General features: G+C 56.3%; 2 gene segments (V, D, J or C); one reads left to right on the forward strand and one right to left on the reverse strand.

Annotated features, from left to right (window-relative positions):
* Positions 1-2,881, forward strand: part of LOC308057194 (Ig mu chain C region-like) — a 29,601-nt gene extending 26,720 nt beyond the window's left edge. The window contains exons 6-7 of the C gene segment in view: positions 321-445; positions 2,677-2,881.
* Positions 2,882-18,178: 15,297 nt separating this feature from the next.
* Positions 18,179-22,919, reverse strand: LOC308057191 (Ig alpha chain C region-like). The segment is given in 4 exons: positions 22,751-22,919; positions 22,353-22,682; positions 20,047-20,364; positions 18,179-18,574 (listed from the first exon to the last, which is right to left on the reverse strand).
* Between the last annotated feature and the right edge of the window lie 1,012 nt (positions 22,920-23,931).

Genomic DNA, 23,931 nt, shown 5'->3' on the forward strand with positions numbered 1-23,931 from the left:
CTAACCCGACGATTTCGGGTTGTAACCCAACGATTTTGGTTACGACCCGACGACCTTGAGGCACGCACCCCAAATTTTTTGGGTTATAACCCCCCGATTTCAGGGTACGCACCCCACCGTGGATTCTGGGGTGAAAACCCTGGATTTTGGGGCGCAAACCCTGGATTTTGGGGCGCACCCGCCCTATAGATGGCCAAAAACCCCCCAAACCCACCCCAAACCGAGCGTCCCCTCCCCCACCCTTGGCACCCCACCCGAGGGTGCCCCCCTCGGTGGGGTGATGGTGTTGACCCCCCCCTTTTCTCCGCCCATCCCCCCAGCTCTGCTCGAAGGCTTCACGGAGGCGGAGGAGGAGGACCTCAACAACCTCTGGGCCACCGCGTCGACCTTCATCGTCCTCTTCATCCTCAGCCTCTTCTACAGCGCCACGGTCACCTTGATCAAGGTACGGGGGTCCCCGCTCCCCAAATCCACATTTTTATCCCATATTTTGGACAAATCCCCATTTTTCCCCCATATTTGCGCCAAAAAATCCTTGTGTTCCCCAAAAATGCCCATTTTTATCCCATATTTTGGACAAATCCCCATTTTTCCCCCCATATTCGTGACAAAAAATCCTTGTGTTCCCCCAAAATCCACATTTTTATCCCGTATCTTGGACAAATCCCCATTTTTCCCCCATATTTGCGCCAAAAAATCCTTGTGTTCCCCCAAAATCCACATTTTTATCCCATATTTTGGACAAATCCCCATTTTTCCCCCGTATTTGCGCCAAAAAATCCGTGTGTTCCCCCAAAATCCACATTTTTATCCCATATTTTGGACAAAACCCTATTTTCCCCCATATTTGCACCAAAAAATCCTTGTGTTCCCCCAAAATCCCCATTTTTATCTCATATTTTGGACAAATCCCCATTTTCCCCCATATTTGCACCAAAAAATCCCTGTGTTCCCCCAAAATCCCTATTTTTATCCCATATTTTGGACAAATCCCCATTTTCCCCCACCCTCACAAAAAAAAAAAAAAAAAAAAAAAAAAAGTCCTGCCCCCAATCCTTGCCCAAAATCTATATATTTGCACCCAAATCCTTCTTTTTACCACATCTGCACAAAAAACATCCCTATTTTCCCCCATATTTGTGCCAAAAAATCCTTGTGTTCCCCCAAAATCCACATTTTTATCCCATATTTTGGACAAATCCCCATTTTTCCCCCCATATTTGTGACAAAAAATCCTTGTGTTCCCCCAAAATCCTCATTTTTATCCCATAAGTTGGACAAATCCCCATTTTCCCCCCATATTTGTAACAAAAAATCCGTGTGTTCCCCCAAAATCCCCATTTTTATCCCATATTTTGGACAAATCCCCATTTTTCCACCATATTTGCACCGAAAAATCCTTGTGTTCCCCCAAAATCCATGTTTTTATCCCATATTTTGGACAAATCCCCATTTTCCCGCCAAAAAATTCCTTCTGTTCCCCCAAAATCCACATTTTTATCTCATATTTTGGACAAATCCCTATTTTCCCCCATAATTGCACAAAAAAATCTTTGTGTTCCCCCAAAATCCATGTTTTTATCCCATATTTTGGACAAATCCCCATTTTTCCCCCCATATTTGCGCCAAAAAATCCTTGTGTTCCCCCAAAATCCCCATTTTTATCCCATATTTTGGACAAATCCCCATTTTCCCCAAACCTCACAAAAAAACCCCACCCTGTCCTCCCCCCAATTCTTGCCCAAAATCTGTGGTTTTCCACCCAAATCCTTCTTTTTCCTACATCCACGCAAAAAAAAATCCCTATTTTCCCCTAATTCCTGCAAAAAATCCCTATTTTTTCCCCAATCCTCGCAAAAAAATCCCTATTTTCCCCTAATTCCTGCAAAAAATCCCTATTTTTTCCCCAATCCTCGCAAAAAAATCCCTATTTTCCCCTAATTCCTGCAGAAAATCCCTATTTTTTCCCCAATCCTCGCAAAAAAATCCCTATTTTCCCCTAATTCCTGCAGAAAATCCCTTTTTTCCCCCAATCCTTGCAAAAAAAATCCTTATTTCCCCTCCCCCCCTTTGGAAAAATCCCGGGTTTCTCCCCATTTCCACCCAAATCCCTATTTTCCCACATTTTTTCCCAAAATCCCATTTTTCCACCCATTCCCACCAAAACACTCGTTCCCCCCCCTTCCTTCCCCCAAATTCCCGTTTTTCCTCCATTTTTTCCCCAAATCCCCTTTTTTCCTCCATTTTTTCCCAAAATCCCCATTTATCCCATCCCCCATCCCCCCTCCCCTCCCCCCAAATCCCTGTTTTTCCTCCATTTTTTCCCAAAATCCCTTTTCCCATTTCCCCCATCCCCCCCCAAATCTCCATTTTCCCCCGTTTTTTCCAAAATCCCCATTTTTCTCCATTTTTTCCCCAAATCCCCGTTTCCTCCCCCATTTCCCCCCACACCCCCGTTTCCTCCCCTCCCCTCCCCCCCAAATCCCCATTTTTCCTCCGTTTTTTCCCCAAATCCCCGTTTTCCCCCCATTTTTTCCCCAAATTCCCATTTTCCTCCATTTTTTTCCCAAAATCCCCATTTCCCCCCCCATTTCCCACCATCCCCCCATTTCCCCCCCCCTCCCCTCCCGACTAATTGCCCCGACCGATAACGAATCCCCCTCCCCCCCCCCCCAGGTGAAATAACACCGTTCCCGATGGATCCCGATGGATCCCGATGGATCCCGATGGATCCCACCGGATTCCGCCGCCAGATCCCGCCGCCGCCGGAAGCTGCTGGAAATTTCCATAACTCCCCGCCCCCACTTCCGCCCCCCCCCGCCCCCCTCCCCCACCCTTGTAAATATTCTCCACCCGGAAAATACATTTTTCCCGTTTTTTTCCCCGTTTCCGATCTGATTTGGGGGCGGGGCGCTGCGAGGGGGGGCGGGGCGATAGGGGCTATATGGGCCATAGGGGCTATAGGGGCTATGGGGGCTATAGGGGCTATGGGGGCTATGGGGGCTATAGGGGGTATGGGGGCTATGGGGGCTATAGGGGCTATGGGGGCTATGGGGGCTATAGGGGCTATAGGGGCTATGGGGGCTATGGGGGCTATGGGGGCTATGGGGGCTATGGGGGCTATGGGGGCTATAGGGGCTATGGGGGCTATGGGGGCTATAGGGGCTATGGGGGCTATAGGGGGTATGGGGGCTATGGGGGCTATAGGGGCTATAGGGGCTATGGGGGCTATGGGGGCTATGGGGGCTATGGGGGCTATGGGGGCTATGGGGGCTATAGGGGCTATGGGGGCTATAGGGGCTATGGGGGCTATGGGGGCTATGGGGGCTATAGGGGCTATGGGGGCTATGGGGGCTATAGGGGCTATAGGGGCTATGGGGGCTATAGGGGCTATGGGGGCTATGGGGGCTATAGGGGCTATGGGGGCTATGGGGGCTATAGGGGCTATAGGGGCTATGGGGGCTATAGGGGCTATGGGGGCTATGGGGGCTATGGGGGCTATAGGGGCTATGGGGGCTATGGGGGCTATAGGGGCTATAGGGGCTATGGGGGCTATGGGGGCTATAGGGGCTATAGGGGCTATGGGGGCTATGGGGGCTATAGGGGCTATGGGGGCTATGGGGGCTATAGGGGCTATAGGGGCTAAGGGGGCTAAGGGGGCTATGGGGGCTATGGGGGCTATGGGGGCTATAGGGGCTATAGGGGCTATGGGGGCTATAGGGGCTATGGGGGCTATGGGGGCTATGGGGGCTATAGGGGCTATGGGGGCTATGGGGGCTATGGGGGCTATGGGGGCTATGGGGGCTATAGGGGCTATAGGGGCTATGGGGGCTATGGGGGCTATAGGGGCTATGGGGGCTATGGGGGCTATGGGGGCTATGGGGGCTATAGGGGCTATGGGGGCTATAGGGGCTATGGGGGCTATAGGGGCTATGGGGGCTATGGGGGCTATGGGGGCTATGGGGGCTATGGGGGCTATGGGGGCTATAGGGACTATGGGGGCTATAGGGGCTATAGGGGCTATGGGGGCTATGGGGGCTATGGGGGCTATGGGGGCTATAGGGGCTATGGGGGCTATGGGGGCTATAGGGGCTATAGGGGCTATGGGGGCTATAGGGGCTATGGGGGCTATGGGGGCTATGGGGGCTATAGGGGCTATGGGGGCTATGGGGGCTATAGGGGCTATAGGGGCTATGGGGGCTATGGGGGCTATGGGGGCTATAGGGGCTATGGGGGCTATGGGGGCTATAGGGGCTATGGGGGCTATGGGGGCTATGGGGGCTATAGGGGCTATGGGGGCTATGGGGGCTAAGGGGGCTATAGGGGCTATGGGGGCTATGGGGGCTATGGGGGCTATGGGGGCTATGGGGGCTATGGGGGCTATAGGGGCTATAGGGGCTATGGGGGCTATGGGGGCTATGGGGGCTATGGGGGCTATGGGGGCTATGGGGGCTATAGGGGCTATGGGGGCTATGGGGGCTATGGGGGCTATGGGGGCTATGGGGGCTATAGGGGCTATGGGGGCTATAGGGGCTATAGGGGCTATGGGGGCTATGGGGGCTATGGGGGCTATGGGGGCTATGGGGGCTATAGGGGCTATGGGGGCTATGGGGGCTATAGGGGCTAAGGGGGCTATGGGGGCTATGGGGGCTATAGGGGCTAAGGGGGCTATAGGGGCTATGGGGGCTATAGGGGCTATGGGGGCTATGGGGGCTATAGGGGCTATGGGGGCTATAGGGGCTATGGGGGCTATAGGGGCTATGGGGGCTATGGGGGCTATGGGGGCTATGGGGGCTATGGGGGCTATGGGGGCTATGGGGGCTATAGGGGCTATAGGGGCTATGGGGGCTATGGGGGCTATGGGGGCTATGGGGGCTATGGGGGCTATGGGGGCTATAGGGGCTATGGGGGCTATGGGGGCTATGGGGGCTATAGGGGCTATGGGGGCTATAGGGGCTATAGGGGCTATAGGGGCTATGGGGGCTATGGGGGCTATGGGGGCTATGGGGGCTATGGGGGCTATGGGGGCTATAGGGGCTATGGGGGCTATGGGGGCTATAGGGGCTATGGGGGCTATAGGGGCTATGGGGGCTATGGGGGCTATAGGGGCTATGGGGGCTATAGGGGCTATGGGGGCTATGGGGGCTAAGGGGGCTATGGGGGCTATGGGGGCTATAGGGGCTATAGGGGCTATGGGGGCTATAGGGGCTATGGGGGCTATAGGGGCTATGGGGGCTATGGGGGCTATGGGGGCTATGGGGGCTATAGGGGCTATGGGGGCTATGGGGGCTATGGGGGCTATGGGGGCTATAGGGGCTACGGGGGCTATGGGGGCTATGGGGGCTATAAGGGCTATAGGGGCTATAGGGGCTATGGGGGCTATGGGGGCTATGGGGGCTATGGGGGCTATAGGGGCTATGGGGGCTATGGGGGCTATAGGGGCTATGGGGGCTATGGGGGCTATAGGGGCTATGGGGGCTATGGGGGCTATGGGGGCTATGGGGGCTATGGGGGCTATGGGGGCTATAGGGGCTATGGGGGCTATAGGGGCTATGGGGGCTATGGGGGCTATAGGGGCTATAGGGGCTATGGGGGCTATAGGGGCTATGGGGGCTATGGGGGCTATGGGGGCTATGGGGGCTATGGGGGCTATGGGGGCTATGGGGGCTATAGGGGCTATGGGGGCTATGGGGGCTATGGGGGCTATGGGGGCTATAGGGGCTATGGGGGCTATGGGGGCTATAGGGGCTATGGGGGCTATGGGGGCTATGGGGGCTATGGGGGCTATGGGGGCTATAGGGGCTATGGGGGCTATAGGGGCTATGGGGGCTATGGGGGCTATAGGGGCTATAGGGGCTATGGGGGCTATGGGGGCTATAGGGGCTATGGGGGCTATGGGGGCTATGGGGGCTATGGGGGCTATAGGGGCTATAGGGGCTAAGGGGGCTATAGGGGCTATGGGGGCTATGGGGGCTATAGGGGCTATAGGGGCTAAGGGGGCTATGGGGGCTATGGGGGCTATAGGGGCTATGGGGGCTATAGGGGCTATGGGGGCTATGGGGGCTATAGGGGCTATGTGGGCTATAGGGGCTATGGGGGCTATGGGGGCTATGGGGGCTAAGGGGGCTATAGGGGCTATGGGGGCTATGGGGGCTATAGGGGCTATAGGGGCTATGGGGGCTATGGGGGCTATAGGGGCTATGGGGGCTATGGGGGCTATGGGGGCTATGGGGGCTATAGGGGCTATAGGGGCTATGGGGGCTATGGGGGCTATGGGGGCTATAGGGGCTATGGGGGCTATAGGGGGTATGGGGGCTATGGGGGCTATAGGGGCTATAGGGGCTATGGGGGCTATGGGGGCTATGGGGGCTATGGGGGCTATGGGGGCTATGGGGGCTATAGGGGGTATGGGGGCTATGGGGGCTATAGGGGCTATGGGGGCTATGGGGGCTATGGGGGCTATGGGGGCTATGGGGGCTATGGGGGCTATGGGGGCTATAGGGGCTATGGGGGCTATGGGGGCTATGGGGGCTATGGGGGCTATAGGGGCTAAGGGGGCTATAGGGGCTATAGGGGCTATGGGGGCTATGGGGGCTATGGGGGCTATGGGGGCTATAGGGGCTATGGGGGCTATGGGGGCTATAGGGGCTATAGGGGCTATGGGGGCTATAGGGGCTATGGAGGCTATGGGGGCTATGGGGGCTATGGGGGCTATGGGGGCTAAGGGGGCTATAGGGGCTATGGGGGCTATGGGGGCTATAGGGGCTATGGGGGCTATGGGGGCTATGGGGGCTATGGGGGCTATGGGGGCTATGGGGGCTATGGGGGCTATGGGGGCTATAGGGGCTATGGGGGCTATGGGGGCTATGGGGGCTATAGGGGCTATGGGGGCTATAGGGGCTATGGGGGCTATGGGGGCTATAGGGGCTATGGGGGCTATGGGGGCTATGGGGGCTATGGGGGCTATAGGGGCTATGGGGGCTATGGGGGCTATGGGGGCTATGGGGGCTATGGGGGCTATAGGGGCTATGGGGGCTATAGGGGCTATGGGGGCTATAGGGGCTATGGGGGCTATGGGGGCTATAGGGGCTATGGGGGCTATGGGGGCTATGGGGGCTATGGGGGCTATGGGGGCTAAGGGGGCTATGGGGGCTATGGGGGCTATAGGGGCTATGGGGGCTATGGGGGCTATAGGGGCTATGGGGGCTATGGGGGCTATGGGGGCTATGGGGGCTATGGGGGCTATGGGGGCTATGGGGGCTATAGGGGCTATGGGGGCTATGGGGGCTATGGGGGCTATAGGGGCTATGGGGGCTATAGGGGCTATGGGGGCTATGGGGGCTATAGGGGCTATGGGGGCTATGGGGGCTATGGGGGCTATGGGGGCTATAGGGGCTATGGGGGCTATGGGGGCTATAGGGGCTATGGGGGCTATGGGGGCTATGGGGGCTATGGGGGCTATAGGGGCTATGGGGGCTATGGGGGCTATAGGGGCTATGGGGGCTATGGGGGCTATGGGGGCTATGGGGGCTATAGGGGGTATAGGGGCTATGGGGGCTATGGGGGCTATGGGGGCTATGGGGGCTATAGGGGCTATGGGGGCTATAGGGGCTATAGGGGCTATAGGGGCTAAGGGGGCTATGGGGGCTATGGGGGCTATGGGGGCTATGGGGGCTATGGGGGCTATAGGGGCTATGGGGGCTATGGGGGCTATGGGGGCTATGGGGGCTATGGGGGCTATAGGGGCTATGGGGGCTATGGGGGCTATAGGGGCTATAGGGGCTATAGGGGCTATGGGGGCTATGGGGGCTATAGAGGCTAAGGGGGCTATAGGGGCTATGGGGGCTATGGGGGCTATGGGGGCTATAGGGGCTATGGGGGCTATAGGGGCTATGGGGGCTATGGGGGCTATGGGGGCTATGGGGGCTATAGGGGCTATAGGGGCTATAGGGGCTATGGGGGCTATGGGGGCTATAGGGGCTATAGGGGCTATGGGGGCTATAGGGGCTATAGGGGCTATGGGGGCTATAGGGGCTAAGGGGGCTATAGGGACTATGGGGGCTATAGGGGCTATGGGGGCTATGGGGGCTATAGGGGCTATAGGGGCTATGGGGGCTATGGGGGCTATAGGGGCTATAGGGGCTATGGGGGCTATAGGGGCTATAGGGGCTATGGGGGCTATGGGGGCTATAGGGGCTATGGGGGCTATAGGGGCTAAGGGGGCTATAGGGGCTATGGGGGCTATAGGGGCTAAGGGGGCTATAGGGGCTATGGGGGCTATGGGGGCTATGGGGGCTATAGGGGCTATGGGGGCTATGGGGGCTATGGGGGCTATAGGGGCTATAGGGGCTATGGGGGCTATAAGGGCTATAGGGGCTATGGGGGCTATAGGGGCTATGGGGGCTATGGGGGCTATAGGGGCTATGGGGGCTATGGGGGCTATAGGGGCTATAGGGGCTATGGGGGCTATGGGGGCTATAGGGGCTATGGGGGCTATGGGGGCTATGGGGGCTATAGGGGCTATGGGGGCTATAGGGGCTATAGGGGCTATAGGGGCTATAGGGGCTATGGGGGCTATAGGGGCTATGGGGGCTATGGGGGCTATGGGGGCTATGGGGGCTATGGGGGCTATAGGGGCTATACGGGCTATGGGGGCTATGGGGGCTATGGGGGCTATGGGGGCTATAGGGGCTATGGGGGCTATGGGGGCTATGGGGGCTATAGGGGCTATAGGGGCTATGGGGGCTATGGGGGCTATAGGGGCTATAGGGGCTATGGGGGCTATGGGGGCTATAGGGGCTAAGGGGGCTATGGGGGCTATGGGGGCTATGGGGGCTATAGGGGCTATGGGGGCTATGGGGGCTATAGGGGCTATGGGGGCTATGGGGGCTATGGGGGCTATGGGGGCTATAGGGGCTATGGGGGCTATGGGGGCTATAGGGGCTATAGGGGCTATGGGGGCTATGGGGGCTATAGGGGCTATAGGGGCTATAGGGGCTATGGGGGCTATGGGGGCTATAGGGGCTATGGGGGCTATGGGGGCTATAGGGGCTATAGGGGCTATGGGGGCTATAGGGGCTATAGGGGCTATGGGGGCTATGGGGGCTATAGGGGCTATAGGGGCTATGGGGGCTATAGGGGCTATAGGGGCTATGGGGGCTATAGGGGCTAAGGGGGCTATAGGGGCTATGGGGGCTATAGGGGCTATGGGGGCTATGGGGGCTATAGGGGCTATGGGGGCTATGGGGGCTATAGGGGCTATAGGGGCTATGGGGGCTATAGGGGCTAAGGGGGCTATAGGGGCTATGGGGGCTATAGGGGCTATGGGGGCTATGGGGGCTATGGGGGCTATGGGGGCTATGGGGGCTATAGGGGTATGGGGGCTATGGGGGCTATAGGGGCTATGGGGGCTATAGGGGCTATGGGGGCTAAGGGGGCTATAGGGGCTATAGGGGCTATGGGGGCTAAGGGGGCTATAGGGGCTATAGGGGCTATGGGGGCTATGGGGGCTATGGGGGCTATAGGGGCTATGGGGGCTATAGGGGCTATGGGGGCTATAGGGGCTATAGGGGCTATGGGGGCTATAGGGGCTATGGGGGCTATGGGGGCTATGGGGGCTATGGGGGCTATGGGGGCTATAGGGGCTATAGGGGCTATGGGGGCTATGGGGGCTATGGGGGCTAAGGGGGCTATAGGGGCTATAGGGGCTATGGGGGCTATGGGGGCTATAGGGGCTATAGGGGCTATGGGGGCTATAGGGGCTATGGGGGCTATAGGGGCTATGGGGGCTATGGGGGCTATGGGGGCTATAGGGGCTATGGGGGCTATGGGGGCTATGGGGGCTATAGGGGCTATAGGGGCTATGGGGGCTATGGGGGCTATGGGGGCTATGGGGGCTATAGGGGCTATGGGGGCTATAGGGGCTATGGGGGCTATGGGGGCTATGGGGGCTATAGGGGCTATGGGGGCTATGGGGGCTATAGGGGCTAAGGGGGCTATAGGGGCTATGGGGGCTATGGGGGCTATAGGGGCTATGGGGGCTATAGGGGCTATAGGGGCTATAGGGGCTATGGGGGCTATGGGGGCTATGGGGGCTATGGGGGCTATAGGGGCTATAGGGGCTATAGGGGCTATGGGGGCTATAGGGGCTATGGGGGCTATGGGGGCTATAGGGGCTATGGGGGCTATGGGGGCTATGGGGGCTATAGGGGCTATGGGGGCTATGGGGGCTATGGGGGCTATGGGGGCTATGGGGGCTATGGGGGCTATGGGGGCTATAGGGGCTATGGGGGCTATAGGGGCTATGGGGGCTATGGGGGCTATAGGGGCTATGGGGGCTATGGGGGCTATAGGGGCTATGGGGGCTATAGGGGCTATGGGGGCTATGGGGGCTATGGGGGCTATGGGGGCTATGGGGGCTATAGGGGCTATGGGGGCTATAGGGGCTATGGGGGCTATAGGGGCTATAGGGGCTATGGGGGCTATGGGGGCTATGGGGGCTATAGGGGCTATGGGGGCTATAGGGGCTATGGGGGCTATAGGGGCTATGGGGGCTATGGGGGCTATAGGGGCTATGGGGGCTATGGGGGCTATAGGGGCTATGGGGGCTATAGGGGCTATGTGGGCTATAGGGGCTATGTGGGCTATAGGGGCTATGGGGGCTATAGGGGCCATGTGGGGTCATACCAGGTTCTATAGGTTTTGGTTCCCCACCCCCCCCCTTGGTTCCCCTCCCCCCACCCCCCCCCCCCACCCCGGAGAATTCCGGATCCTCCATCCACCCCAATTTGGGGTGAAAAACCCCAAAAACGGGTCCGACCGCCGCCGTTATTCACCGTTTATTAACCGCCCCTCCCCCCGCGCAGGATTTTTGACCCAAAACCCCCTTTTTTTTCAAGATTTTTCGGTCGTTTTTCTCACGGGAAAGCAGCGGGGTGTTTTGGGCTGAAAAAAGGGTATTTTGGGTGCGGCGAGCGATGTTTTTTCCGCCTGACTCAGACGGAGAAACGGCGGCTCCGAAAATGACTCAAACGGCCCCAAAATTCCCCCCGCGAGGGAGGGGGGAGGGGAGAAGCGAAACCCCGGGCTGACGGTAAACACCAGCCGGGGGCTTTTTTTTTGGGGCGAAAAATGGAAATTTTGGGGTCGAGCGGCACGTCGGCACCGCGGGGGGAGGGGGAGGTGGGGGGGAAGGGGAGAAAATGGGGCTAAATCGGGTTTTTTCGTTATTTTGGTGGGAATTGGGGGTCTGGCGGGAAGGGGGGGGGGGGGGGACATCACCATAAATGGGCTCATTTCGGGGGAAAATGGGTTTTTTTGTTGGAAAATGCGTTTTTTTGTGGATTGATGAGGATCGGCGTGAGGAACCACCCCAAAATGGGTTTATTTTAGGGGAAAATGGGTTTTTTTGTTGGAAAATGCGGGTTTTTTGTAATTTTGGTGGGAATCGAGGTGAGGAACCACCACAAAATGGGCTCATTTTGGGGGAAAATGGGTTTTTTTGTTGGAAAATGCGTTTTTTTGTGGATTGATGAGAATCAGCATGAGGAACCACCACAAAATGGGTTTATTTTAGGGGAAAATGGTTTTTTTTTTGTTGGAAAATGCGGGTTTTTTGTAATTTTGGTGGGAATCGAGGTGAGGAACCACCATAAAATGGGCTCATTTGGGGGGAAAAAGGGTTTTTTTCTTTGGAATATGATTTTTTTTTGTAATTTTGGTGGGAACTGAGGTGAGGAACCACCACAAAATGGGCTCATTTCAGGGGAAAATGGGTTTTTTTGTTGGAAAATGCGTTTTTTTGTGGATTGATGAGAATCAGCATGAGGAACCACCCCAAAATGGGTTTATTTTAGGGGAAAATGGTTTTTTTTTTGTTGGAAAATGCGGGTTTTTTGTAATTTTGGTGGGAATCGAGGTGAGGAACCACCATAAAATGGGCTCATTTTAGGGGAAAATGGGTTTTTTCTTTGTAATATGATTTTTTTTTAAATTTTGGTGGGAACTGAGGTGAGGAACCACCATAAAATGGGTTTATTTCAGGGGAAAATGTTTTTTTTTCATTGGAAAATGCGGGTTTTTTGTAATTTTGGTGGGAACTGAGGTGAGGAACCGCCACAAAATGAGCTCATTTCAGGGAGAAAACAGTGATTTTTTTGTTGAAATTTTTTTTTATTTTTATTTTTTTTGTCGCTTGGTGGGAATCGAAGTGTGGAGCCACCAAAACCGGGCTCCTTTTGGGGCAAAAAAGTGTGGGTTTGGGTTTTTTGGGGGTTTTTTTTGTTTGTTTTTTGGGTTTTTTTTGGTTTTTTTTTTCCGTTGGCGCGCCGGCGGGTGGATTCCAGGATCCACAAATCTTCTCCCGAGCCGGCTCGATCCCTCGACCCCCTCCACGAGGCGCCCCACCCCCACCCCCCACCCCCCATCCCCCACCCCGAAGCAGCTGAAGGTCCTTCACCCTCCATCACAGCACCTGGAGGAGACACCGGGGGGGGGGGTGGGGTGGGGGTGGTGGTGGTGGGCGGGGGGAGGGGTGGGGTGGTTAATTAACTTTAATTAACGGCGATGCTCCAACGGCCCGCGGGTGGGTGTGGGGGAGGGGCCTTACCTTGAAGAGGGTGACCCCGGTGCTGTAGCCCAGGCTGAGGAGGAAGAGGACGATGAAGGTCGCGGCCGTCCAGAGCTCGGCGGCTTCTTGGTCCACCCCCGGAGGTGGGTCCTCGCCCACCACCACCACGGCCGCCGCCGCGCCACCTGGGGAGGGGGAGGGGGGGGCGAGAGAGAGGAGGGCGCCGGTGGGGGAGGGGCAACACCGCTGGAGACACCCCCACCCCACCACCACCCCCACCCCACCACCCACCACCCACCACCCACCCCCACCCCACGGAGCCCAACCCCCGCGACCCACCGCCTCGAGGACATCTGGCACCTGCAGCCAAAAATAAATAAATAAATAAATAAAATAATAAAAAAAAAAAAAAAAAAACAAAAAAAACCAAACCACGACCCCGGTTTTCACCCGTTTTTCCACCCGTTTTTTCCCTTTGTCCGCCAGAGCCGAGAATCAGATATTTTCACCCAAAATCCTTCTCCCCGATCCCCGGTAAACGGCAAAGGGGACACCAGGATTTTCGGTGTTTCTGGGGAAAACAAAACAAAAAAAAAAAAAACAAAAAACAGAAAACACAAAAAAAAACCCAAACAAAAAACACACAAAAAAAAACCAAACAAAAAACCCAAAAAAACCCCAAAAAACCCCAAGAAAAAACCCCCAAAAAACCGGTTTTCACCGTTTTTACACCCATTTCTCAACCCGTTTTTTCCGTTTGTCCGCCAGAGCCGAGAATCAGATATTTTCACCCAAAATCCTTCTCCCCGATCCCCGGTAAACTGCAAAGGGGACACCGGGATTTTCGGAGTTTCTGGGGAAAAAACAAAAAAACCAAAAAACACAAAAAAAAACCAAACAAAAAAAAAAAAAAAAACCAAACAAAAAAACCCCAAAAAAACCAAGAAAAAACCCCCCAAAAAATGGTTTTCACCGTTTTTCCACCCATTTCTCCACCCGTTTTTTCCGTTTGTCCGCCAGAGCCGAGAATCAGATATTTTCACCCAAAATCCTTCTCCCCGATCCCCGTTAAACGGCAAAGGGGACACCGGGATTTTCGGCGTTTCTGGGGAAGGAAAACCCAAAAAAAACCAAAAAAACCAAAAAAAAGCAAAAAAAAAAAGCAAAAAAAAACCCCAAAAAAACCCGGTTTTCACCATTTTTCCACCCATTTCTCCACCCGTTTTTCCGTTTGTCCGCCAGAGCCAAGAATCATATATTTTGGGTCCAGGCAGCGGAAAAAAAAAAAAAAAACCACGTTTTTCACCCAAAATCCTTCTCCCTGATCCCCGTTAAATGGCAAAGGGGACACCAGGATTTTCGGCGTTTCTGGGGAAAAAAACAAACAAACAAAACCCACAAAAAACAAAACAAAACCCACAAAAAACAAAACAAAAAAAAAAAAAAAAAAAAAAAAAAAACGGTTTTCACCATTTTTCCACCCGTTTTTCCACCCGTTTTTTCCGTTTGTCCGCCAGAGCCAAGAATCAGATATTTTGGGTCAAGGCGGCGGAAAAAAACCAACACGGTTTCCCCCGTTTTTCGCCCAAAATCCTTCTCCCCGATCCCCGTAAAACGGCAAAGGGGACACCGGGATTTTCAGCGTGTCCAGGAAAAAAAAAAAAAAAAAACAAAAAAAAACACATTTCCACCCGTTTTCGCCCCAAAATCTGGACCACGGGGATTTTTGGTGGAAAAAAAAAAAATCCACCTGTTTTTGCCCCAGAATCTCCCGGTTTTGCCCCAAAGTCTCCTCCAAAGGGACCATGGGGATTACTGGTGGGAAAACCCCACCATTTCCACCCGGTTTTTCCCCAAAATCTCTTGTTTTCGCCCAAAAATCTCCTCCAAAAGGGAACATGGGGATTTTGGGTGGAAAAAATCCACCATTTCCACCCGGTTTTTCCCCAAAATCTCTTGTTTTCGCCCAAAAATCTCCTCCAAAATGGACCACGGGGATTTCTGGTGGAAAAAAACCCACCATTTCCACCCGGTTTTGCCCCAAAATCTCTTGTTTTCGCCCAAAAATCTCCTCCAAAAGGGACCACGAGGATTTGGTGGAAAAAAACCACCATTTCCAGCCGTTTTTTCCCCAAAATCTCTTGTTTTCGCCCAAAAATCTCCTCCAAAAGGGACCACGGGGATTAATGGTGGAAAAAACCCACCATTTCCAGCCGGTTTTTCCCCAAAATCTCTTGTTTTCACCCAAAAATCTCCTCCAAAACGGACCAGCGGGATTAATGGTGGGAAAAAAACACCATTTCCACCTGTTTTTTCCCCAAAATCTCTTGTTTTCACCCAAAAATCTCCTCCAAAAGGGACCACGAGGATTTGGTGGAAAAAAAATCCACCATTTCCACCCGGTTTTTCCCAAAAATCTCTTGTTTTCCCCCAAAAATCTCCTCCAAAATGGACCACGAGGATTTTTGGTAGAAAAAAACCCACCATTACCATTTCCAGCCGTTTTTTCCCCAAAATCTCTTGTTTTCGCCCAAAAATCTCCTCCAAAAGGGACCACGGGGATTTTTGGTGGGGAAAAAAGGGATTTTTTGGGGTGAAAACCCTCAGTTTTGGGGAATTTCCTTCTTTGGGAGGAGTGGAGCGGCGGGGTGGGCTCCCCCCACCCAACACCGTTGACCTCCACGGCTGAAGACCACGCCCACCTCCTTCCATAGCCCCACCCCAGGCTCTCCCAGTAGACCACGCCCTCCCAGTAGACCAGACCAGTTGGCTCTCCCAGTAGACCAGAACCTCCCAGTAGACCAGACCCGTCCAGTAGACCGGCCCAGTTGGCTCTCCCAGTAGACCAGAACCTTCCAGTAGACCAGACCCGTCCAGTAGACCGGCCCAGTTGGCTCTCCCAGTAGACCAGAACCTCCCAGTAGACCAGACCAGTTGCCTCTCCCAGTAGACCACACCCTTCCAGTAGACCAGACCCGTCCAGTAGACCGGCCCAGTTGCCTCTCCCAGTAGACCAGAACCTTCCAGTAGACCAGACCCGTCCAGTAGACCGGCCCAGTTGGCTCTCCCAGTAGACCAGAACCTCCCAGTAGACCAGCCCAGTTGGCTCTCCCAGTAGACCAGAACCTCCCAGTAGACCAGACCAGTCCAGTAGACCAGCCCAGTTGCCTCTCCCAGTAGACCACACCCTTCCAGTAGACCAGACCCGTCCAGTAGACCAGCCCAGTTGCCTCTCCCAGTAGACCACACCCTTCCAGTAGACCAGACCCGTCCAGTAGACCAGCCCAGTTGCCTCTCCCAGTAGACCACACCCTTCCAGTAGACCAGACCCGTCCAGTAGACCAGCCCAGTTGCCTCTCCCAGTAGACCAGAACCTTCCAGTAGACCAGACCCGTCCAGTAGACCGGCCCAGTTGGCTCTCCCAGTAGACCAGAACCTTCCAGTAGACCAGACCCGTCCAGTAGACCGGCCCAGTTGCCTCTCCCAGTAGACCACACCCTTCCAGTAAACCAGACCCGTCCAGTAGACCGGCCCAGTTGCCTCTCCCAGTAGACCAGACCAGTCCAGTAGACCGGCCCAGTTGCCTCTCCCAGTAGACCAGAACCTCCCAGTAGACCAGACCCGTCCAGTAGACCGGCCCAGTTGCCTCTCCCAGTAGACCAGACCAGTCCAGTAGACCAGCCCAGTTGGCTCTCATAGTAGACCAGAACCTCCCAGTAGACCAGACCAGTCCAGTAGACCAGACCCGTCCAGTAGACCGGCCCAGTTGGCTCTCCCAGTAGACCAGAACCTCCCAGTAGACCAGCCCAGTTGGCTCTCCCAGTAGACCAGAACCTCCCAGTAGACCAGACCCGTCCAGTAGACCGGCCCAGTTGCCTCTCCCAGTAGACCACACCCTTCCAGTAGACCAGACCCGTCCAGTAGACCGGCCCAGTTGCCTCTCCCAGTAGACCAGAACCTCCCAGTAGACCAGACCCGTCCAGTAGACCAGCCCAGTTGGCTCTCCCAGTAGACCAGAACCTCCCAGTAGACCAGACCAGTTGCCTCTCCCAGTAGACCACACCCTTCCAGTAGACCAGACCCGTCCAGTAGACCGGCCCAGTTGCCTCTCCCAGTAGACCAGAACCTTCCAGTAGACCAGACCCGTCCAGTAGACCGGCCCAGTTGCCTCTCCCAGTAGACCAGAACCTTCCAGTAGACCAGACCCGTCCAGTAGACCGGCCCAGTTGCCTCTCCAAGTAGACCAGACCCGTCCAGTAGACCGGCCCAGTTGGCTCTCCCAGTAGACCAGAACCTCCCAGTAGACCAGCCCAGTTGGCTCTCCCAGTAGACCAGAACCTCCCAGCAGACCAGACCAGTCCAGTAGACCGGCCCAGTTGCCTCTCCCAGTAGACCACACCCTTCCAGTAGACCAGACCCGTCCAGTAGACCGGCCCAGTTGCCTCTCCCAGTAGACCAGAACCTCCCAGTAGACCAGACCCGTCCAGTAGACCAGCCCAGTTGGCTCTCCCAGTAGACCAGACCCGTCCAGTAGACCGGCCCAGTTGCCTCTCCCAGTAGACCAGAACCTCCCAGTAGACCAGACCCGTCCAGTAGACCGGCCCAGTTGCCTCTCCCAGTAGACCAGACCAGTCCAGTAGACCAGCCCAGTTGGCTCTCATAGTAGACCAGAACCTCCCAGTAGACCAGACCAGTCCAGTAGACCAGACCCGTCCAGTAGACCGGCCCAGTTGGCTCTCCCGGTAGACCAGAACCTCCCAGTAGACCAGCCCAGTTGGCTCTCCCAGTAGACCAGAACCTTCCAGTAGACCAGACCCGTCCAGTAGACCGGCCCAGTTGCCTCTCCCAGTAGACCACACCCTTCCAGTAGACCAGACCCGTCCAGTAGACCGGCCCAGTTGCCTCTCCCAGTAGACCAGACCAGTCCAGTAGACCGGCCCAGTTGCCTCTCCCAGTAGACCAGAACCTTCCAGTAGACCAGACCCGTCCAGTAGACCGGCCCAGTTGGCTCTCCCAGTAGACCAGAACCTCCCAGTAGACCAGACCAGTTGCCTCTCCCAGTAGACCACACCCTTCCAGTAGACCAGACCCGTCCAGTAGACCGGCCCAGTTGCCTCTCCCAGTAGACCAGAACCTTCCAGTAGACCAGACCCGTCCAGTAGACCGGCCCAGTTGGCTCTCCCAGTAGACCAGAACCTCCCAGTAGACCAGCCCAGTTGGCTCTCCCAGTAGACCAGAACCTCCCAGTAGACCAGACCAGTCCAGTAGACCAGCCCAGTTGCCTCTCCCAGTAGACCACACCCTTCCAGTAGACCAGACCCGTCCAGTAGACCGGCCCAGTTGCCTCTCCCAGTAGACCAGACCAGTCCAGTAGACCGGCCCAGTTGCCTCTCCCAGTAGACCAGTACCTCCCAGTAGACCAGCCCAGCCCAGTACACCGTCCCAGTTGCCGTCGGCGCATCGCGCGGCGCTTTCGGCGTTTTATCGCCGGGTTTTTTTGTTGTTTTTTGGGTTTTTTTTCACCTTTTTTTGGGTCGTTTTTTTTATTCGGATGCGGATTTACATCTTCTCCCACCCCACCCCACCCCAGGTGGACAACCCCGTCCCCTCCCCCCCAACTCTAGTAGCAGGTGACGTCGGCGTCGGCCAGGACCACCGAGACGTTGACGGCGGTGGGTTTACCCATGGACTTGTCCAAGCTCCTCTGCACGAAGTTCATGGGGATCCCCTGGTGTCCCACCACGCACGCGAAGGTCTCGCCGCGCTGCCAGGCGGCCACCGGCACGTCCAACTTGCTGTAGACCGTGTAGGTGTCACCTTCCGCTTGAGGACCGAAGGTGGAGAAGCTACCGGGGGTCACCGGATGGTCCTCTCGGGTCCAGGTCACCAGGATGTCGCGGGGAGTGAAACCCAAAGCCAAGCAGGTCAAGGTGGCCACCTCCTGCTGGGCCAGCTGCTCCGCCGGCGGCGGGAAGACGTAGACGGAAGGTGGCTTCACGGGGACGTCTGGGAGGGGGAGGGGGGGAGGGGCGAGAGAAGGTCAAGGGTGGTGGGAGGGGTGGAGCTCCCCCAGTTGGCCGGCCCAGTTGGCTCTCCCAGTAGGCTAGACCCTTCCAGTAGACCATCCCAGTAGACCCTTCCAGTAGACCCTTCCAGTAGACCCTTCCAGTAGACCATCCCAGTAGACCCTTCCAGTAGACCATCCCAGTAGACCCGTCCAGTAGACCAGCCTCTCCCAGTAGACCCTTCCAGTAGACCCTTCCAGTAGACCAGCCTCTCCCAGTAGACCCTTCCAGTAGATCCTTCCAGTAGACCCTTCCAGAAGACCAACCTCTCCCAGTAGACCCTTCCAGTAGACTATCCCCTTCCAGTAGACCCTTCCAGCAGACCCTTCCAGTAGATCCTTCCTGTAGACCAGCCTCTCCCAGTAGACCCTTCCAGTAGACCAGACCCTTCCAGCAGACCCTTCCAGTAGACCCTTCCAGTAGACCAGCCTCTCCCAGTAGACCCTTCCAGTAGACCCTTCCAGTAGACCCTTCCAGTAGATCCTTCCTGTAGACCAGCCTCTCACAGTAGACCCTTCCAGTAGACCCTTCCAGCAGACCCTTCCAGTAGACCATCCCAGTAGACCAGCCTCTCCCAGCAGACCCTTCCAGTAGACCCTTCTAGTAGATCCTTCCTGTAGACCAGCCTCTCCCAGTAGACCCTTCCAGTAGACTATCCCCTTCCATTAGATCCTTCCAGTAGACTCTCCCAGTAGACCCTTCCAGTAGATCCTTCCTGTAGACCAGCCTCTCCCAGTAGACCCTTCCAGCAGACCCTTCCAGTAGACCCTTCCAGCAGACCCTTCCAGCAGACCCTTCCAGTAGACCCTTCCAGCAGACCCTTCCAGTAGACCAGCCTCTCCCAGTAGACCCTTCCAGCAGACCCTTCCAGTAGACCCTTCCAGCAGACCCTTCCAGCAGACCCTTCCAGTAGACCCTTCCAGCAGACCCTTCCAGTAGACCCTTCTAGTAGACCCTTCCAGTAGACCAGCCTCTCCCAGTAGACCCTTCCAGTAGACTATCCCCTTCCAGTAGACCCTTCCAGAAGACCCTTCCAGCAGACCCTTCCAGTAGACCCTTCCAGTAGACCCTTCCAGAAGACCCTTCCAGAAGACCCTTCCAGTAGACCCTTCCAGTAGACCCTTCCAGTAGACCCTTCCAGTAGATCCTTCCTGTAGACCCTTCCAGTAGACCCTTCTAGTAGACCAGCCCCTTCCAGTAGACCCTTCCAGTAGACTATCCCCTTCCAGTAGACCCTTCCAGTAGATCCTTCCAGTAGACCCTTCCTGTAGACCAGCCTCTCCCAGCAGACCCTTCCAGTAGACCAGCCCCTTCCAGCAGACCCTTCCAGCAGACTCCCCCAGCAGCCCAGCCTCTTCCGTTGGACCGTCCCACACCGGGACCGCGATGGTGGGACGTGGGACGGGGGCCTACCTGTGTCTTTCCTAATGGACCTGACGATGGGCTCGCCGAGGTCGGGGATGTTGACGGTGCAGGTGAACTTCTCACCGGAGTTCCACTCGTCGGCGCAGAGCTTGAGGGTGCTGCTCATCTGGTAGAGACCGTTCTCCAACTTGACCACCGGTCCCTTGGTGGCCTCCAAGGCGTTACCTTTGTCCCGGCTCCAGGAGAACTTCACGTCCTCGGGGGACTTCAGGTTGACGGCCAAGCAGGTGATGTTGGCGTTCTGGCTGAGGTAGAGGTCCTCCAGGGATGGGGGGGTGATGGTGACCTCCACATCTGGTCTGTCATCTGGTGGTGGGGGTGGGTGGGGGAGGGGTGTTGAGGGGGGTGGACCTTGGGCTGACGCCAAACGTCGAGGAGGGGGAAGACATTTGGTGACCACCACCCCACCCCACCCCAAAATGCTGGCCCTTGGTTGCCACCATCACGGTGGTGTCACGTCTCCTTGGCCATCATCATTGTGTGGGGTCGTGGGGTGGTTTGTGGGGGTGGGGGATGGGGCTGCACCCACCCGTCTGTCCACCACCCAGGTCAACCAGCGACCAAGGTCAACCATCCACCCAGGTCAACCACCCACCCAGGTCAACCATCCACCCAGGTCAACCATCCACCTTGACCATCCACCCAGGTCAACCATCCACCTTGAAAGTCAACCATCCACCTTGACCATCCACCAAGGTCAACCATCCACCTTGAAAGTCAACCATCCACCTTGACCATCCACCAAGGTCAACCATCCACCTTGAAAGTCAACCATCCACCTTGACCATCCACCAAGGTCAAACATCCACCTTGACCATCCACCAAGGTCAACCATCCACCCACCCAGGTCAACCATCCACCTTGACCATCCACCAAGGTCAACCATCCACCCAGGTCAACCATCCACCAAGTTCAACCACCCCCCAAGGTCAACCATCCACCTTGAAAGTCAACCATCCACCTTGACCATCCACCCAGGTCAACCATCCACCTTGACCATCCACCAAGGTCAACCATCCACCTTGAAAGTCAACCATCCACCTTGACCATCCACCAAGGTCAACCATCCACCTTGACCATCCACCAAGGTCAACCATCCGCCCACCCAGGTCAACCATCCACCTTGACCATCCACCAAGGTCAACCATCCACCCAGGGCATCCATCCACCAAGTTCAACCACCCCCCAAGGTCAACCATCCACCTTGACCATCCACCTTGAAAGTCAACCATCCACCTTGACCATCCACCAAGGTCAACCATCCGCCCACCCAGGTCAACCATCCACCTTGACCATCCACCAAGGTCAACCATCCACCCAGGGCATCCATCCACCAAGTTCAACCACCCCCCAAGGTCAACCATCCACCTTGACCATCCACCTTGAAAGTCAACCATCCACCTTGACCATCCACCAAGGTCAACCATCCGCCCACCCAGGTCAACCATCCACCTTGACCATCCACCAAGGTCAACCATCCACCCAGGGCATCCATCCACCAAGTTCAACCACCCCCCAAGGTCAACCATCCACCTTGACCATCCACCTTGAAAGTCAACCATCCACCTTGACCATCCACCAAGGTCAACCATCCACCCACCCAGGTCAACCATCCACCCAGGTCATCCATCCACCAAGTTCAACCACCCACCAAGGTCAACCATCCACCTACCTTGACCATCCATCCATCTCTACGTTCTCCAACCAACCAACCACCCGGTTTTCCATCATCTGACCACCCTCCTGGCCAACCCCCCACCCCACCACCTCTCCGTGTCCCAACCGACCAATGGCTTGACCTTCTGGGCTTTCCATGGAGCCCACCAACCCTACGGACCTTCTGGGCTTTCCATGGAGCCCACCAACCCTACGGACCTTCTGGGCTTTCCATGGAGCCCACCAACCCTACAGACCTTCTGGGCTCTCCGTGGAGCCCACCAACCCTACGGACCTTCTGGGCTTTCCATGGAGCCCACCAACCCTACGCACCTTCTGGGCTTTCCATGGAGCCCACCAACCCTACGCACCTTCTGGGCTTTCCATGGAGCCCACCAACCCTACGGACCTTCTGGGCTTTCCATGGAGCCCACCAACCCTACGGACCTTCTGGGCTTTCCATGGAGCCCACCAACCCTACGCACCTTCTGGGCTTTCCATGGAGCCCACCAACCCTACGGACCTTCTGGGCTTTCCATGGAGCCCACCAACCCTACGCACCTTCTGGGCTCTCTGTGGAGCCCACCAACCTTCTGAGATGTTCCATCTCCCCATGTCCTCCAAGAAACCCCGCCTACCTGAGCAGAAGGTGCTGATGTTGAGGATGGCCGGTTCCTCCAGCGAAGGGTGGGTGACCTTGCAGGAGAACTCGGCCCCCAGGTTCCAGCTCTCCAGGCTGACGTTGACCTTGCTGGTGAAGGTGGCCTTCTCCGTGGAGCACTGGTCGCAGGTGTTGTCCTCCTGCCGCAGGTCCACCACCTCCTGGTTCCTCAGCCACTGCACCTTGGCGTCACCAGCCGTCTTCCCCTCCACGAGGCACAGCAGAAGGACCTTCCCCTCCGAGCTGTCCTGGACCGGGTCGCTCAGGAGCTTGATTGTCACCTTCTCTGACGGACACACAGACTGACCTGAAGAGAAGGGACATCAGGGAGAGGGGTCCACCAAGACCTCGTGCAAGACTTGGAGAAACATCAACCCATCCAGGGGTCCACCAAGACCTCGTTCAAGCCTTGGAGAAACATCAACCCATCTTCGAGGTCCACCAAGACCTCGTGCAAGACTTGGAGAAACATCAACCCATCTTCGAGGTCCACCAAGACCTCGTTCAGGCCTTGGAGAAACATCAACCCATCTTCGAGGTCCATCTAGACCTCGTGCAAGCCTTGGAGAAACATCAACCCATCTTCGAGGTCCACCAAGACCTCGTGCAAGACTTGGAGAAACATCAACCCATCCAGGGGTCCACCAAGACCTCGTTCAGGTCTTGGAGACACACCAACCCATCTAGGGGTCATCTAGGTGTCCACCAAGACCTCGTGCAAGCCTTGGAGAAACACCAGCCCATCTAGGGGTGGTCTAGGTGTCCACCAAGACCTCGTGCAAGCCTTGGAGAAACACCAACCCATCTAGGGGTGGTCTAGGTGTCCACCAAGACCTCGTTCAGGCCTTGGAGAAACACCAACCCATCTAGGGGTTGTCTAGGTGTCCACCAAGACCTCGTGCAAGCCTTGGAGAAACACCAACCCATCCAGGGGTCATCTAGGTGTCCACCAAGACCTCGCGCAAGCCTTGGAGAAACATCAACCCCTCTTCGAGGTGTCCACCAAGACCTCGTGCAAGCCTTGGAGAAACACCAACCCATCTAGGGGTCATCTAGGTGTCCACCAAGACCTCATGCAAGCCTTGGAGAAACATCAACCCCTCTTCGAGGTCCACCAAGACCTCGTGCAAGCCTTGGAGAAACATCAACCCATCTTCGAGGTCCACCAAGACCTCGTGCAAGCCTTGGAGAGACACCAACCCATCTAGGGGTCATCTAGGTGTCCACCAAGACCTCGTTCAGGCCTTGGAGAGACACCAACCCATCCAGGGGTCATCTAGGTGTCCACCAAGACCTCGTGGAAGCCTTGGAGAAACACCAACCCATCCAGGGGTCATCTAGGTGTCCACCAAGACCTCGCGCAAGCCTTGGAGAAACATCAACCCCTCTTCGAGGTGTCCACCAAGACCTCGTGCAAGCCTTGGAGAAGCACCAACCCATCCAGGGGTCATCTAGGTGTCCACCAAGACCTCGTGCAAGCCTTGGAGAAACACCAACCCATCTAGGGGTGGTCTAGGTGTCCACCAAGACCTCATGCAAGCCTTGGAGAAACATCA

This window comes from Falco punctatus, assembly GCF_963210335.1.
Source record: "Falco punctatus genome assembly, contig: scaffold_170, whole genome shotgun sequence".
NCBI classification, from domain to species: domain Eukaryota; kingdom Metazoa; phylum Chordata; class Aves; order Falconiformes; family Falconidae; genus Falco; species Falco punctatus.